The 18,118-nt window shown below is 40.7% G+C and overlaps 1 protein-coding gene across 1 annotated transcript in view; it reads right to left on the reverse strand.

Moving 5' to 3' along the window:
* runx2b (RUNX family transcription factor 2b) overlaps positions 1-16,115 on the reverse strand; it is a 118,564-nt gene extending 102,449 nt beyond the window's left edge. The window contains exon 1 of the mRNA XM_087852056.1: positions 16,060-16,115. The gene's annotated coding sequence lies outside the window, so the exon portion shown is untranslated. The remainder of the gene's footprint in view (positions 1-16,059) is intronic.
* Positions 16,116-18,118: the final 2,003 nt, after the last annotated feature.

The following is an 18,118-nucleotide window of genomic DNA, read 5'->3' on the forward strand; positions in this document are numbered from 1 at the left end:
AAAGGTTAATACCTCTCCATCTGTAATTCTTTGCTGTGCTTAATGCCACCTCTCTTGGTTATAAAGGTTTCATTTATCATGTGCGTCGATCCTCTGCGTCTCTACGTCTGGAGACAACCTGATTTACGGCTACAGCTTCCAGCAGACTTCTCATCCTTATTCTTCTTTACAGCCCCCCCATACTATACTATTCCCTTAACACTCTTTTTACTCTATCCCCTCCAGGTGTCTGCACTCTGACTTAGACCCACAGCAAGCCAAGCATCGCACACACAAATACAGAAAAAGGATCTACTCCTTACTGAGTGTTAATAGGATGTGACATCATTATAGCTGAGTGGAGGTATTGTAACATGTCAGCTCTCAGTGGTTGGATAGTTTTCAGTTACATTTTTCAAACCTGCCACAGTGCAGAGTTTGGAATACCGTAAAGCAATACAACAAATGCCTTTCAAGCAGGGAAATAGGCCAGAGCGTGCGCTCTCTGTAAGGCGTTTATCTCTTCCCGACTGTGGAGGAACTTCGTCTGTCTCAAATCATGCATATTGATCAGTTCGACCTTGGCCTTGGCTAGAGAAGAAGGTAAAAAGTTTGGTAATTTATTTTTGATTTATGACCCAAGGCTTTTGATGACATGCACACTGCATTCACATGATGGTCTTTCCAGACCTAGTCCAATACTGGACGTATTCATCTGGATTTAACCTGTAGATTTAAGCTACCAGCTGAAACTATATTTCTCGAATATCCAGACAGGTGACAAATTAAAGGAAATGCATAATAAAATGGTAGTAAGATGTTGGACCACCACATGCCCCCAGAATATCTTCAGCGTGACTTTGATTCTTCAAGTCTCTGAAAATCAGCGGCTTTAAAAAACCTTTTTTACAAAAGATTTTCTCTTATATTTGGTTAATGGTGCTGAAACAAGAGATCGTGGAATGTGAGTGATTTGAACTTTCGCATTTCAGAGTGTCTGTGCACCAAGTTACACTCAACCTTGAAGTGAGCGATTAAAGCGACTATCAGTGGTATCAAGAGAGTGAACTATCCCAGCGGTCCCCAACCCCCAGGCCACGGACCAGTACCAAGCTGCGAGAGTTGAGGCTCAGGTGTGAAATTCATGGTTTTCAGGGTTTAACTCAGTTTCCCTGGGTCTTTTCCTGTGTTTTACAAATAAATCTTTTTTGGGGGGGGGTACCAGTACTGGTTTTATTTTGTTGTATTTATCTGCGACACCCTAAATGCCGGTCCGTGAAAATACTGTCGAACATAAACAGGTCTGTGGCGCCAAAAACGTTGGGGACCGCTGTCCTATCCAACCAGGAGTGTCTGTGAGTGACAGCAACATTTGCTTACTAGCAAATTGCTATTTTTATTTGGCATACATTGATTGCCAGGAGCAAATGGTTCACATAATTTTTAGGGGTGGGGGAAAAAATTGATACTGTGTAGTATCGTGATATTTTGTTTGCTAATAATGTATCGATACAGGGACAGCAGAAATCGATATTTTGTTACAAAAAAAGTTTTTGTGCTCTGACTTCAGAGCATGTTGATCCTTTTTCTGAGCAAGAATCCTGACATTCCTTCACTGTCCAAATGTGTTTAACTTGTTTTTGGCAGCAATAAACATGAGTTTACTTATTTTAATTTAAGACATGTTTTATTTTAATTAAGTTTAAAACTTTTTTATTTAATGTAAAATTACATTTTGTTTTAATTTACTTTCAAATTCTTCAGTTGCTGAAGGGGCTGCATAGTTTTCATAAACTGCATCGTTCAGAATAGCTATAATTGTACCAGATGGTTGCGTTCAGTTAAATTGGACTAGACTGTAATACAAACCGTTCAGTTTGTCAACAATAAAACTGAAATGAGAGAAAGACTGAGTGTGAGACTTTGATATTAGATAAAATGAATATTGATAAAGTTTACCTTTATGTACAGAATCTGAATATCGCAAAATATTTTATAAAATTGCAATAATATCGTATCGTGAGTTAAGTATTGTGATAATATCGTATCGTGGGATGGATGGTGATTCCCACTAATAATTTTCATACTAAATGATTTCAATTAGGACTGAACAATTTCATTAAAGGATTAATCTAGAACCAGTCAACACAAACCATCCCACCAAGAGCCACTGGATCCTCTCACTGGTTCAGGTTTGTCCTTTAATTTGTCATCGGTGTCTTCAGAGCTCTACTCCAGTAACCAGTGTGACTCTTAGTATGCCGTCTTACCTCAGGGTATGTGCTGTTTCTTAAGTGTCGAGATTCTTGTTGTATTGGGAAGACCTTCAATGAGCTCACTTTGAACTCCAATCCAATTTCTCTGTGCAACTCAAAACCATAAAGACACATTTTTAAAGAGTCTTTGTTTCGGTCATTGAAGAAAGGAAACAGTCTTTCTTGTACATGTTTGGACTCAAAATAGTAGACCCTTTGTTTTAAGACACTTTCGTTTGTTTTGGCTTCGGGTCTTATTTTCTGCTGTGGTGCAAAGCTATGGCGTTGGGTAAATTCTCTGTCCTTGTTCTTTGTACTTTTCGGCATTTAGTAGTATTCAACCCAGAGCAGAAAAGAGGGCAACCCCAATAATCTTGTTTGACAGTTGGGAGCAGGGGCCGCTAGGCAATGGTGTCCCACAATGCAACTGTGAAAACAAACAGCGTGTAACTGTGTGAAGAGGGGTGGGAGGTGACGTTCACCACACCAACATATGTATACACTCACATACTACTCTACATACATGTGCAAACCCCTAACAGGCCTTGCATGTGTCAGACTTTAATCCAGTCCGTTTCACACGTGTATTATGACAACCACAACCTTTCTGTGTCACAGTTTCTTTCACTTTCCCTCTGTTGTTCTTGCAGTGCAGGCTGGGGTTCTAATCCTGTTAGGACCTGTCAGGACCAATACAGCGATAGGTCGAAGTGCCATTGCTAACCATCCACCACCACCTCAAGATCAAAGGTGTTGACACAGGAGAGGAGAGCGACTGTATTTGCTCCTGAGGTGGTTACTGTCAAACCGTCATGAGCTGTTAATGACTGTACAGAGAGTGGAATAACCTCATGAGACAGGGAGAGACCCATTTCTTCTGTATAAGGACAGCGTCCGGGAGCGTTGAAAACCCCTGTTTAACCTGTATTACTTTTATCTTTCTATTTATTATTTTCTGATGAATTGTTTAGACCATGAAACATCCATAAAGTGTGAGAAAAATGTGACATTAAAAACATCCCGGAGCCAGGTTGCTGTCGTCATATGCTCTTGTCTATCTGAAGTTCAAAAAATAGGGAAAAAGGAAAGTGCAAATATACACGGAAATGCAGTTTAAAGTCGAGTTAGAACAATTTTAACCAGCTTGAAAGTGAATATTTGGTATGACCATCTTTATTTTGCTCTTAGATGAGCTTTCTTCTTATTTCATTAGTCCTCAGGAATACTTCTCCAGGCTACCTTAAGGACATTCAAAACTCTTCTTTGGATGTTGGCTGCCTTTTGTTTTGTTCACCGTCAATATGATTCCACCCTGCATCAATAATTTGGAAGATCGGACTCTGGGGAGGCCAGTCCACGGCTGATTAGAGCACCACCGTGTGTTTTTCCATTCGGCTATGCTTTTACTGCATTGGCAGTGTGTTCGAGATCGTTGCCATACTGAAAAAGGAAGTTGTTGCCAATCAGACTCTTTCCAAATGGTACCGCACACTGGAACAACATCAGATGGTACTTTTCTGTGTTCAGAATTTCATCAATTTTGACACCACTGGTTGAGATGCAGCTCCAAACCATTAAAGAGGCTCCAGATGGCTGTAGACAAATATACCTTTCTCGTGACCATGATATATGATGATTTGAACGAAAAATGTTAAATTTAGATGAATCACTCCATAAGATTTGTTGCCACTGATTTTTAGTCCAGTTCTTTTTCCGCCGTTTCCCTTCATTAAGAATGGCTTCTTGAAAACCATCCTGCCACAGAGATAGTTTCTGATGAGGCTTTGGTAAAAAGCAGATGGATCAACTGAAGGTCCTGATATATCTCTAAGCTCCTTTGCCTGATTTTATGCTATTTTTCTAAGGACAAGACTTTCAGATACCGTTCATCTTTATTTAAGTAGCCTGCCACTTCTTTTGTTCTTCATTTGTCCACCATGCCAAGTTTTTGGCTCTTTGGGAAACACCTTGGTTTAGTATTTTATGCCTGTTAGAAGTTTTCTGTTTGTGCACACACAACACCGATTCATTATTGGAGTTAGGTGCTCTGTTTATGCTTGAATGATTCATAGGTAAATGTTAAGTGACTTAACAAAAAACATTCCTCTGGAAATGGTCAGGTACAGGGACTGGACGGAAAGTCAGTGAAAAAGTATCCAATGTCCAAAGGAAAACTTTGAAAGATGTTCAGAAAGCCTGATAAAAAACAACTATTGATCAAGATCGGTTTAACGACACCAGTGTACGATTGTGTCGGTTGTTGCCACCATTTTAATGATATATATATTAGACAGTTTGAGTTTTCTTGGGAAAAAGGTTTGAAAAACATTTGCAGTTTCTTGGCTTCTGGTTTTGACGTCTTCCTCCAGCAGCAGCAGCGTGTGGGGGGCTTTGTCTGAGTGGCGACACCTATCATTTATAAAGCTGCTGGGTGTACCTGCACCATAACGACAAGCATAAATGAATTCGGCTGTGTGATGACATCACCTGCGACGCACAAAGGGACCAATGTAGCGGTTATAATGGGAGGGGAGGCACTCATCTTTATAGCTCTCATGATTATTGCACACACAACGGATCAAATCCACACCTGACACCTGTGACTTTATTCTCAGTCGTCTCCCTCCTCAGCAGGAGAAATCTACAGTTGACAAAGGTAGGCCAGTGTGGAAGTTGGCGTGAAATTTAAAACTTGTTCATAGCAGAATCATCTGCAGCAAAACTTCAAATCATAACGAGAAAAATCTGACAGTACTGAGGCTTATGGTGTAAAAGGCTGAGAGCCTATTAATAACCGACACACACTTTTCAACACGTTATTATAGAGTTTATGTGGCTGCCTTCATGCACAATGTTCTTTCACATTTGTTTTAGCAAACAACACATTTTTCATGTTTAAATGTTTTTAACTTAACAAACATGTCAGATACCATATTTTTAAAATTACAAACATACCAATCACTGAATCATCTCCATTATTTTTTGCCCTTCCACACTTTCAAGCTGACCAGACAACAAAGGAAGTTTTGCACATGACAGAATTAATATGCTTCATTTGCAATTTATTTTTTTTATGTGTTTTCAGTCATCCAAACAGTCTACTGACTTCAAAGCTGTGCTGGGTTAAGAGGATGACTCATGCATTAATAACAAAGGCAGTTTTTTTTAACTTTGATTGCAACACCAGACTCTGTACTACTCAGCGGAGTGGTCAAGTTTTACTGCAATGTGAATGAGTGGCTGCTCTTACTTAACAAGTCATTATAAGACAATGGGATGTCTCTGTGATAGCGCCTTCCAAATAACAGGTCACTCTCCAGACAGGCCGGCAACCATGGTCAAATTAGACGTACTAGAACAAAAATAAAAAATAGACTTTTGTAAAATGTTAAAACTAGCTTACATGACTTTGAACTTAGAAATCTAAATATAATTTAAAAAATATATAGAAGTAATATACTAATAATTTGAATAATTTTCATGATGATGCTTTGATGGACATATTTTTTTGAGATTACACTATCAACAAAATTTTGGGTCAGCTGTTTTTATTTTAATACCTATCCGGTCGTTAAGTGATGAAGTGATGAATCCTACTTCCGGGCCTAAAGTAGTCTGCGTTTTGGCTTTTGTGTTGTTAACATGTTTAATGTTTTGTATTTTCTTCTATTTAATCTCAAAAAGCTCCTAAAACAGTCAGTGATCACTGTTGACCTCCCTCGGCTTTTATTACCACTAATAATTTATTTAAGCTCAGTTTTTAAAACCTTAGGATGTAACTACAGCCCAGCCCATGCAGCAGTATATGAATGACTAACCTCCTATTGTGGATGGATTATCTCAGTTGTTCTCCTGGCTGAAGTTTGGTCCTTTTACATCATCCTGCCATGCGATTACATTTGTTCCTGACCACCGAGAACACTCACGTTAACTTTTATCGAGTGGGAAAAAAAGTTAGCTTGTTTATATTATGCTAACATAGCTGTGTTGCTAGCGGTCACGTAGCACATCATTATATACCAGCTAGCCAAACTTCAGTAACCCTACAAACATTACTGCTGTTTAGTTTTCTGTCTTCATTTATGTTGGAAGTGATAACAGAGCTGTACGTTTTAATTTGTTTCCAAAACCCCGCAGTCAGGACATGCTATATTGTATTTAGATAGAAGCTAGCGAGCTAACTTCCTGCTAATTTCTAACTCCGTTAAATGTCATACATTCCGTTTTCATGGATGCCTGGATGTTAAACTCAGTTGTTACACCTGGTAGAGCAGAACGCTGATCATTATTAAAGATGAAAGACTTTAGACAGATTTTCAACTCTCGGTAATGCCATAGTGATCGTTTGATATATGGACCTGTAGCGGAGTTTAGGCCCAGACACGGCTAGTGACGTCAAACTTAACGAACGGATAATGATTTTTCCTAAATCTCACATCTGCCAAATGCCCTCCATAAAGGACTAAAATTAACACTGAAACTAATAAAAACTAAACTAAAACATGTTCACATAATACAAACTAAATTCAAAGATATTAACTTCTATGGAGACTAACTGCACCTAAACTAAATAAAATAGAAAACAGAAAATACAGAACTTTGATAACTCTGCTGGTAAAATAACATTTTCTACAGCTGTGAAGCAGCACTGCCTTTTCTTGTGCCTGTGAGCTGTTGAACAGACACACAATATGTGAGCCTGCATGTGTGATCATGTTTAAGGGCATGCTCTATTATTATCGGTTCTGCAGGACATTGCATGCTGACCCATGGGAGCGGAGTTCGCACCAACGCACGCGGCTCTACACACAAACACACGCTGCGGTTATGTGGTTTCTCCTGCGGCCGCTCAACTCATTCAGGCTCTGACCAATCCCCCCTCTCCGCTGCCCCCACCCTACTCCCACAATCCCACCGTAGCCCATCGGTTCCCCATCCCTGGGGATCGCACAGCGTCGCTGGGCACTCACTTCCTCAGCCGTGGGCAGAGAGCCAGCAGCTGGGGCTGAGGCAGGGGGGACGCGTGAGGGAGAAATCTGAGAGGAGGATTTATTAAGAAGGAGGGAAAAAAGGTGGCTGTGAAGAGGCAAAGGAGAGAGGAAAAGGTGGAGGGGAGGTCAGTGGGGGTTACCTATCACATAGTTTATCATATACAAAAGTCCCAAGGCTGGCTGTCATCCTGGAGACTGAGTCAGGTCTGAAAAGTAAACGTCTGTGTGCTGATGGAGATGAGGCGATGGTGACACAGGCTACACTATAGCCATTGTATGAAAGCTTCTTTAGGGTGGCCTCTCAATGTAAATTGAATATATTCATGTAAATGTTATTAAAAAATTTTAACGCAGACACGTTTTCAAGACAAGAAAACAAATCTATATGATGTGTTTATTTCTACTAAGTAATCTAGCCACGGAATACGACTGTTTTTCAAACTTCTGGGGGAAAAAATGAAAACTATTCCTTTACTGAAAATGTCTGCAATTCATCTTTGTCCACTATTGTTCTGGGCACTCATCAAGGAAAAGGGAAAAAAAGCTGTGTCATCAACAGGGAGGGAGAGAAAGGGTGGGAGGGTAGTAAAGTGGGAAATCTGGCTGGTTCCCAGGCTTGCCCTCTAGGCCTTCTTTCTTGGAGACAACTCAGCACATCAAAGATGTGAGAACAGTGGGAAAGGAGAAGGGACTGAAAAGGGAGGCAAAGAAAAGGGAAAGAGATGGACGGATAGCAATAGGGGAAGAAAGTGAGGAGATCAGAGAAAAAGAACCTCGCTCAGAAAAAAAAAGTTAAAACTTCTCCAGCATCCCTTCTTTGGTATAAAGCCTTACCAGCCCCACATAAACACAGCAAACCTGTGGAAAGTTTCACTCCTCTCTGGAGGGTCCCCCTCTCTCCTCACTCATTTTATTTCTGTCTAGCTGGCACTCCACTTTCTTGTCTTGTTTTAGGAAAATTCGGCTGCTGTGTGCCCATGCAGCCCAAGTCTTCCATGCAACCATCACAGACACACATTTCCAGTTTGTGTTTGTTTTATGCAAACACATCCATCTAGGTTACCTCTGTGTCCTGGAAGCTGATGTTCAACCGGATGCTTGTATGGGCGTATGAGCTGTGTAAGCTAGCCACACCTCAGCCCAAACCTCCCCATCCAAATGCATCACCTCCTCTCTGAGATGTCTTTTATCTTCAGCATCGTGTGAGGAGATAGAAAGAGGGAAATACATTTAACTATGCCTGTTAAAAGCCACCAATTAGGGGAAAAGGCCGCACACTGTGTTTTAGGCTTTGCCAGGGTATAGAATCTACTCAAATCAAAGCGACATCGCCATCTACAGGAGGGCTGAAGGATTTAACCCCCCCCAAACAAAAAATAATAATAATCTGCCACATCTCAGTGTTACCAAAACAATAATGTAACAAGTAACAACATATATTGGACATTTAGGCTGTAGGACAAGTCAAGAAAAAGTCATCATACATGTCATGCTGTTTGGCCTCCTCTGCTGCAGGTGGCGCTTTCACTACATTCTCTGTTCAAGATCACGGTAAGAGCTGGATAATGGCCCTGTTTGTTTAGCCAACAGTGTTGACGCCCACCCACAGGTGCCAAAGGTATAGTGAATACTGTGCCAGCTGTTTGCAAGCCACAGCAGCCCCTGCATGGCTTGGCTTCACCCTGCTTAACTGCCTGATCTCACAGGAAGGGAGGAAGTGGTTGAGTTACCAGCAGCAAATTTGAGGTTTATAAAAGGAGAAAGCTGTAAAAAAAAAAAAAAAAAATCAGAGTGCAGTTTCCTTAAACTCAGCGGCTAGCCGGGGTAAGGTGCTCTGTCCTAATATGTAATTCATTGTCATTCGTCAGTGTTACACACAGGAATGGGCGAAAGAAAAACAAAACAATAAAACAGTTTTAAGTGCTCTGATTCAGTGGCGTACTTAAGCACAGCGACAAAAGGCATGAGCTCCAATTTCATGGAAGCTTGATTGCCTCGTAAATCTGGATTCATTACGCTATTAATCCGTTGTTGTTATCTGTGTCACACCAGGAAGCCATCCGCAGCGACCACAAGCAGGTAACACATGCTCGCTCGGAAAATCTAGAGAATGTTGCTCATATAGAAGAGAAGCTCATGCAAAAGTCGACCTGCAGGGGGGAATACTTTTGCATGTCTTTTGAGAACATAAGGCTGCGTTTGACTTGAGATGTGAAATCAGTTAGGCATGTCTAGCATTTGGATTTGATGAAGGCCTACCTTAGCACGGTCCTGTCTTCGCCAAGAAGTAATGGGGAGAGGGGGGGTAAGGTACAGAGAGCTGGCAGCTTTGCCTGGCTCGCTATTGCCGGTACAACGAAGCTCAGTTCACACTCAGCTGTGGCATATTTGGAAAACTTCAAGCAAAGCGGCAAGAAGGAGAAAAAAAAAAAAAAAAAAGAGCTTTTAAATCAGTTCCACTCTCCAGTAAATTACAACCCTGCATTTTTAATTTCCTCTCTTCATACAATGTTATTCATTGGCATCCAAGCCAAACATGGGCCCCTGCAGCTCTGCGGGACAAACTGTCCTCTCATGCAGTCGCTACCTGTCAGGAGCACAGAGGCGTGACTGAAAAAATGCATTCCTTGATGTAGAGCTGAGAGGTGTGTGGGGTGGTAGGGAAAAAGTGGAGAGAGAAAAAAAGAACAAATAGCGAGCAGACCGCTGAGTGGAGATCTAATCTAGAAAAATGGTTACACGCCCGTGTTAACATCGTAAGTGGTTTAAGATAGACTAAATCTGATCAGTGATAGGAGTCGCCGGCAATTCTCTTATTGTAACACTGGCACTTGAAGTTCAAATTAAATAAAGTCCTATCCAGCATATTAAAGATGCAAACAGCTGCCATGTTAAATCCTGAATTCGTGGACTTTGCACACCGATGCTTCATGGCAATAATCGCCCAATTACACACTAAGAAAATGTGCATACCAAAACATGAATACTCCATGCTTCAGGAAACTGTCTAAGCTTCTCCAAACACAAGAAAGAGACAGACTTGGTTTCTGGAATAACAATAAGAGCTTGTTACTGTAACAGCAAAGCCTCATTTGTTAGCATTATGTATCTAAATACCATCTAAAAACCATGGCTCATTCCGATTAAGCAGGATCTTGTAACAGTGTAGCCTTTCAAATAGCTTGTATAGGTCCCGTTAACCTATATCTCCTGTTTGGACCCGAGCAAACCAAGCAGTAAAGTTTCATGCTGAACTGAGTTTAAAGAGCTTTCTTTGACTTTATCTGAGCCTGATCGAGAGACTCGTACGTTAGGATTACAGTGGAGCAATTTCATTTAAAAAGGTGTTTTCCTTTTCCCTCTGTTTTTGTCATCAGGTGTGGATACTGCAGGGCCATTTGACAGAGATGTTGAACAGGTTTCAAGCATGAAAGAGGATAAGAGAGCTCATTAAGAGCACAGACTAACTTTAACCGAGGTTCCGCTAATTCAGCTCTTTCTACAAAAGGCGATAGGATCAGGCACCTGGCTTTTGCTTAGACAGGCTTTGCATGTCTATGTAATCCAAAGAGACAGCATGGGCAGGACTCGGGCTTCTCGTTAGAATATCCCAGAACACAACAACATAATCGTGTCATTAGCCTCGGGCCATTCTGCCACATTGTTATTGCGGGTGGGAAACACTGGATTTGATTTCAGCAGACTTAGCTGACCTCTGCCTCACAGCCCACCAGAACAGGGGAACTACAGCATGCTGTCCTCCACTCTGGCACCAAGCCTAGCCAAACATTTTAACTTTCATAGACAAAAACAAAACGTTTCACCCTTCTTTCCCTCATTTCTTCCAGTTGTAAAATGTTTTTTTTTATAAAGCTTTATGGAGACATGTTTCTACTGACTTTTTGTGCTGCTGCTGCAAAATTCGAGCAAAATTCCCGCACCGTGATCCTGCGTTGATTATTTTGCTTTTTGTCTTTTTCTTTACTCCTTAATGTGTTATTCATCCTGTTCCGTGTGTCTCCAGGCACACTTCAGAAATGGATATAAAATAAACAGGCGTGTTTTCGCCCCATCACTAGCCCTTGACTGCATATACCTGTAACAATAAACAGCTGGGTTTCTGGGCTTGTTTATACTCATCTCTAAGCGTTTGAGGACAGAACCACAACAGGAACTAGACTGTGTATATGGATTTGCTAGGCAGACGCCCACTGTGAAGCGCAGGGTTGGTGGATGTTACTAGACCATGATAGAGCGGAGGCTGCTGGTAGGTAGTGTGCACTCTGTCTGGCAGGGCTGAGGTTTACCTTGGAGTGACACCAACCATCTGCATGCTATAAGGACTAAATTGCCAGCTTGATGTCCAGCACGCAAGACAAAAACTTTCTACATACATGAGGATGGTGTGTATTTGTGGGCGTAAGGGTGTAAAACAGAACCAGACAGAGACAAAGATGGAGAACAGCCAGCCAGTAATAGGTAAAAAGAAGCATTCAGTAGCAAGTGTGGAAGACTAAGGTAATTTCATTTTATTGCCTCATTTTCAATAAAGACGTGTCATCAAGATTTTATGTCAAGCACAATCACATAATTGGTTTGTTTTTTTAGGGACAACTTTTAACAGATGGCCAATATGCAGTCATATAAATGTGCACACGATCTTTAACTCTTTCGCTCTTACATGTATGTTTTTTCACGAGAAGATAGATATTTAAAATTATATTTGAAATATATAAATTTCAGAATAAAATCGTGAAAAAACTGGGGTGAATATTTGAGGTTTTTAGCTAGTTAATCCCCCAAACTGAGACCCTGCAGGGCCTATGCACAGGGTATTGTTTATAGCTTGCCTATGTATCTTATTAGCCGACTGTTCTTATTAATCGTTTTTGTAAATGTAAAATAATATATTTAATATCATTAAAAAAGAAGTGAAAATGGAATAATGGATCAGGTAAATACACAACTTAATACTGAAGGTAGTGTCATGTGGAAAATTAAGTGCACTCTCTTTGCTCTCATAGGATTTAAGAAGGGTACGTTTACCAGCTGTTGCTGTTGCTGCTGGTTTATCAGCAAGTGTGAGCACATCTATAAAAGCAGACGTTTTGGCAATTTGCTAGTCTGGAGCATTCATGGGTGTGTTAATACAATGACACAATCCTCCCAGGGGTGGACAGCTGCAAATCTCCCACAGAATGGCAGAAAAAGAAAAGAATCAATGTGTTATAATGCAGTCAAAGTCCAGCTACCTGACTGACACACCGTGATGGGACGTAAAGAGAGCTGTGCATAAAAGAATGCTCACAATCTTGGATGGACTGTAGTACTTTAAGATAAATCTTATACTTTTTTACATTTTAACTTTTTATCTCCTAAAATATAAATATTTTCCATGTGACTAAAACTGATTCTTAAGTATGATTTCAGTAACTCACCTACACAAGGTACTTTGTTAAGTGTAGAGCAGCTGTGGCAGATGTTCTAGTTTTAATCTCCACATTTCAACTTTTTCTCAAAATGTTATTTTGACTTTATGAAAAGAAAACGTGCTGATAGAGATGGCTCTACAAAGCTACTGAACTGTGGGCTTCTACCTAATTTTTCACAGGATTGCACAGAGTGAAAAGTTTATACGTAGTTATGTATGCATTTCTTTCTATTCATGCTGGAAGTGAGAAAACCACACCACACAACACATTTTGTTAGTAGGCAGATAGTACTACACAAATACGTGCAATGTTAAATTGTAACAGTTTCATGTGTCTATGGGAACTGTATTTGAAACTGGAAGAATTGTTAGTAGGAATAGTTCAACAGCAGCCAGGGCTTCATCCCCACATCTACAGCCATGTTTTGTTTTAAGCAAAACAAAACAAGTCTTTCAATTAAAAGGTGACACTCAGGGACAGCTCATTTAATCTCAGCAGCTTCCATGAAGTAACCCGAATATTTTAGTGTTTTTCAGTTCACTGCTTTAAATTTAAGCCCAACTCACTTCGCTGCCACTTCCAGATACAGCAGGCAGAGGTCTTTGTTGTTCTTAGTTAGAAGACTGTATGCTATCAGCTGAAACTCTAACTAAGCCACAGGCTGGTAAACTTAATGCAGCACTTACAAACTAAACAATCAGATGGTTTTCCTCGGAAGCCGTAGTCACAGTATGAGATTTTTTTCAGTGTTGATTGCTACTTTATTTCTCTGGAACTGATCAAAGAACTTAGTTTTCCAGTTCGTTTGTGTTCTTGTGTAACACTTCTGCTGCCAAGTCATAATTATGATTTTAGTTTATTATAAATGCCGATGTTAGTTATTATGAATACAGTTAGTACATTTATTATGTTTAACATCTCACAGAAAGCAAATTATATTGAAACTAAAATTAACTTTCTCATCTCACTTAAGCTTAAAGGTTCTTTTTTACTCCTAACAGAAATAGTGACTTAATTTATACTGTGATATAGATCAGTATTGACTGAAAAAAATGTTGTGATTAAGACTTTTTTTTTTTTTTTTCCCCATCGCCCAGCTGTAATTAATGGCACTGGAATCATTGGAAAAAATGGAGTTCCTCACTGGAAAATTCATATGAACCCTTCCCAAGTTGGAACACCAATTTGGAAAGCTGGCAAAAAGTTTTGTACATAACTTGCAGGATATTCAGTATGCAACATAAACAGAATAGTAGCACAGAAAAGAAACATGTCAGAGTAATACGCTTTTGATTCATGCTGGAAATTTGCTTCTTTCAGATTTTTGCTAACATTTTAAACATTTTTCGCCGTCTCTGCCGAGTGGACACACTAGATTACTTAGATAAGTTTTTTTACTGGCAGTAATCTGGTAACAAGCCAGTCAAAGCAATATTCATTTTGTATGTCCTGGAAACAGCTATCAATGTGTCGTTTAAATTCTCTGAGCTATAAAACAACACATCATCTTTTCAGCATCAATCTTTCCCACGTTCCGAATTAAAAGGACATGAATGCAGTGAAGTCGGAAGAACAACCTCCCAACTGAGGAAGTGGGACCATCCAAGGACCTTCAATTCACACTTAGGGTAACCTTGAGAATTGGCAGTTTGTGCTATAAAGTGTCTTGCTGTAGCAACTTCACTAAATCTAGTTGGGATTATGGGTTGGCCCACACACAATCATAATGGTTTGCTCAGATATGCAGAGAAAGTTTCATAAATAATATTCCCAGCGTCTCAAGACACAACATGCCGGACAGGCGTCTTTAATTCAACTGACAGGAAAATTAAAAGCCGTCATTACCCTAAAGTCATCTAGGGGAAACAAACTTTAACAGCTCAGATCAGCACACTATGAATGCGATGGTCTGAGCTGAGCCAATCCCCAGCCAGCTCTGGGCTTCTGATTCGTTTTCCAGAAGGATGTGGGACTCGCTAGTGTGGCAGCTGCTTAAAATAAAGTGACAATTTTTAATGGGGTTTCAAACCTCAGCGAGTCACTGCATCCTGCCAAGCCCCCAGAGATGGCAAACGTCCAAACCCTGGTTTTATCAGACAGGACACGGAGGAGTGAGCTTGTTCTCTCAGCTCAGTTCCATAAGGAGGCCCAAATGCAGTCAACCGTTTACTACTATTTCGTGGAAGTGCCTTTCCCATCAGCAGGGGCTTTTTATATGTGCCATACGTGCACACACGACTAACAGGCTCTAAGCTGGGCTTTGAGGTGAACGCTCGCCTAACAATCAATGGCATCAGAAAATCCTGTTAAGTTCAGTTAAACCTCTGGTCAGTTTGTGGGGTCTGAGTGAAGCTATTTTCATGGTAATGATAAAAACCTGATGAAAAACAGGTTTTCACTCAAATTGTGGCTTGAGTGTAATATGCACCGTATTGCCTGATCTCTTTTGACTCTCTCTGTTACAGTCAGTTGAGTCTACGCTCTGATCAGGGCCAGCTGAAAGAGGTGTTCAGTCACACACAGCGAGAAAGAGACACGAAGCCTGAGACTAACAGGAAATGCAATTACTGTCTGTCTGAACGCAGCTTTCCTCAACAGTGTGACCAATTTCACAGTAATTTTAGTGAGTCAACAAGTCGTAAGTAATTATTATAGGCACCTTCATGTTTTCACACGGCGCACAGCTCCCCTTTGTGGTTTTATCCCTTGGCCATTTGATCCTTCTAATCATCTACATGCTATTTAAACTGTACACAGGAGCAGCAGGCCCCTACAAATCCCTAGAGGCGGCCCACCACCTCTGTGTTTATGGAATACTGTCATTTAAACACTGTGTCAACAGGTATCAAGTTCCTGCTTTGGTTTCTTTCCTGTTTTAGGGCTGGTAGCGTACAGTAACAGTGGACACTTCGCTGACAGTGTGCTGTCAGAGCCTCGGGTGGTCACTAGATACGTTACGCTGCTGATCACTATGAAACCGCACTTTCCAAGTTGTGTCTGACAGGTTAATGTTTGACTTTTGAGGCGAGGGAAATGCTGCAAATAACGGCTTCGAAAAGAATGGCTGGAGGGCAGATATCTCAACTCTAAAGTGGCGCCTGCCCCATCACTTGATCAAACAGTCATCCAGGGAAGGTGAAATAAGATCTTGGATCAGTGACATCAGAAATCTGACAACTGCAGCGGTGTGATGCTCTCAAACTTTCCACGTTCGCTTCCCACACTCCGCAGATTCATTACTTCAAGTCCTATATTGTTTTCACCGAGGCTAGTGAGAGTCAGTAAGGCATGTAATGGCATGCTGCAAGTGCAGTTGGTTGGAAATTACAATAATTGGGACCGAACATATACACCTTCAAAGAAGTTCAGTCACAGTCAAACAGCCAGCTCATGTTTCCCTACCTGCATGCTGGCCAGGTTGCTGCTATAGCAGTTGTTGATGTTACTCGCCTGTCTCTCAATTAACTCTTTTGCCACACGAATGGACTCCAACTGCTTCATCTTGGGTTCTGCACCCTCAGTGAGTTTGGCCTAACGGCATATGAGCATATGTTATCCACCTGCTGCAATATCTTGCTAGAGGGGCTCTCCAAATCAATGCAGATCTTCTGAAAAGCAGAAAAAAATACAACCCTTAAAAAATAAAATACTTCAATACAAGCAGCATGATCCAAAATTTTAATTTCCACGTGAACTATGCAAAACTTGAACCTCTTTGAGACACAGTTTGTAAACAGAAGCAATTATAGTGCAGAGGTGGGTTAACCAACATCTCAAAATAAACATCAAAGCAGCAGAAATATAAATTTAACAGATGTGTTAGCTCGGCTTTAAATGTCAGTTTAAAAAGTGACAAAGTGACAGGCTCTGTATACAGCCAGCTGTATCCAAAGCTTCATTACATCTCTGGGAAGAACCATGAGATTAGATCAGGCAATGAAAAGGGATGATTTCAAAAAGAACATGACATCTTCAGATACCTCTCAGCCATGACTGCTGAATAAAAGCCCTGAGAGATGAAACACACCACACCATGAAACACGACTTTGTATGCAAACAGCCACTGAATGAGTTGGTGGATTATCCAAACAAATATTTTAGGGAATTCCCCATCATATCCCCACCATAAATCAACAAATTCAAGCTACTTTGCTAACAGTGCTGTTGAACTAGACCCAGAAAGACACATGCAGGGTTATTTGACTGACAATTTGTTTGTTTATGACTGTCATCTATATTCTCAACTCTAAAAGTATTTCTTCAAGCTCACCTTAACTTTGAGGTTATGACAGTGAATTTTATGCCATAAAATCAGCATGTTAGCATTGTCACTGCATGTTCATGTTAACATTAGAAGTTAGCACTACGGCACAGGGCTAGGAACTGTGCTGTAGTGCTACAACACCAAATTATACACTAAATCCTGCAACCTATAAGACTCAATCATCTTAACACATATGAAGACTAACAAGAGCTCATAGTGCCTCTCCAGTCTTATGATTCATCAGAGAGCTCTGCACGAGAAGCTCTTCCAGTCACACACATGTGGTGACTTTCACTGGACATGAAAAACCTATCAAGGTATCAAAACTGTCACTGGACTCTCAAAGATGTGCACAAGGTGTTCCTTTGGCTTCTGGGCTGTGGCATTATTTGACACTGAAAGCAAACAGGCTTGTTTGGAAGAGTGACAAAGTATACACGAGGAAAAAGTAGCGGCAACGGCTGCCTAAATTGCAAGAATGTCAACCAGAAGGTCATAGATCGCGTGCCACTTGGGAGCACTTAATTGTGCTTTGTTTTCACTCTCTGTTTGCTTAAGCACCACAACTGCCTGTAAAGGTTTACAAAAAGATCAGGATTTGGTTTAAAGTGCAGACTTTCGTGTTAAAAGAATTACCCTCAAGCATATCCACTGCATTTAAACATCACATCAAGGGGTCCTGAATCATCACGTATACATGTAGCAAGTTTGTAGCAAGACTGAACATACTCCTGCTGCGATCAGTGACTCAAGGCACAAATGTCAAAGAACACCTTGTGTGTATCTGCGTGACGCCAGCAGGTTTGACAAAATGTCAGTATTTGACTCCCTGGGAATGAAGACAGACGTCCATGTACACTGACACTGCACAAGTGATTGCTGTGAGTTCAGCCTGTCTGCGCATACCTCTGTCAGAGCCAAAATGATTAAACAAATACCCCCTTTGTGCACAGCAGCCTTGATTAGGCTGAGTTTCATGTACCTCTCTGAAAAAGAAATACAGGAAAGTGCCGTTGGTGGTGCCAGAATTTACTTGCCCTGTTCAAACACCGTTCCCATCAAAGTTGTTTTAACTCTCTCACATGGAAACTACATTTATCATGCCTCTCCTGAACATTCGGAGAACCAGTATGATTATCTGACTGAAAGATAAATATTGAAACTTTATCTGCATTAGTGGTCACAAAATGCTGGCAT

The sequence above is a fragment of the Neolamprologus brichardi genome, chromosome 15 (genome assembly GCF_056152115.1).
Source record: "Neolamprologus brichardi isolate AB-2024 chromosome 15, ASM5615211v1, whole genome shotgun sequence".
In the NCBI taxonomy this organism is placed as follows: Eukaryota; Metazoa; Chordata; class Actinopteri; order Cichliformes; family Cichlidae; genus Neolamprologus; species Neolamprologus brichardi.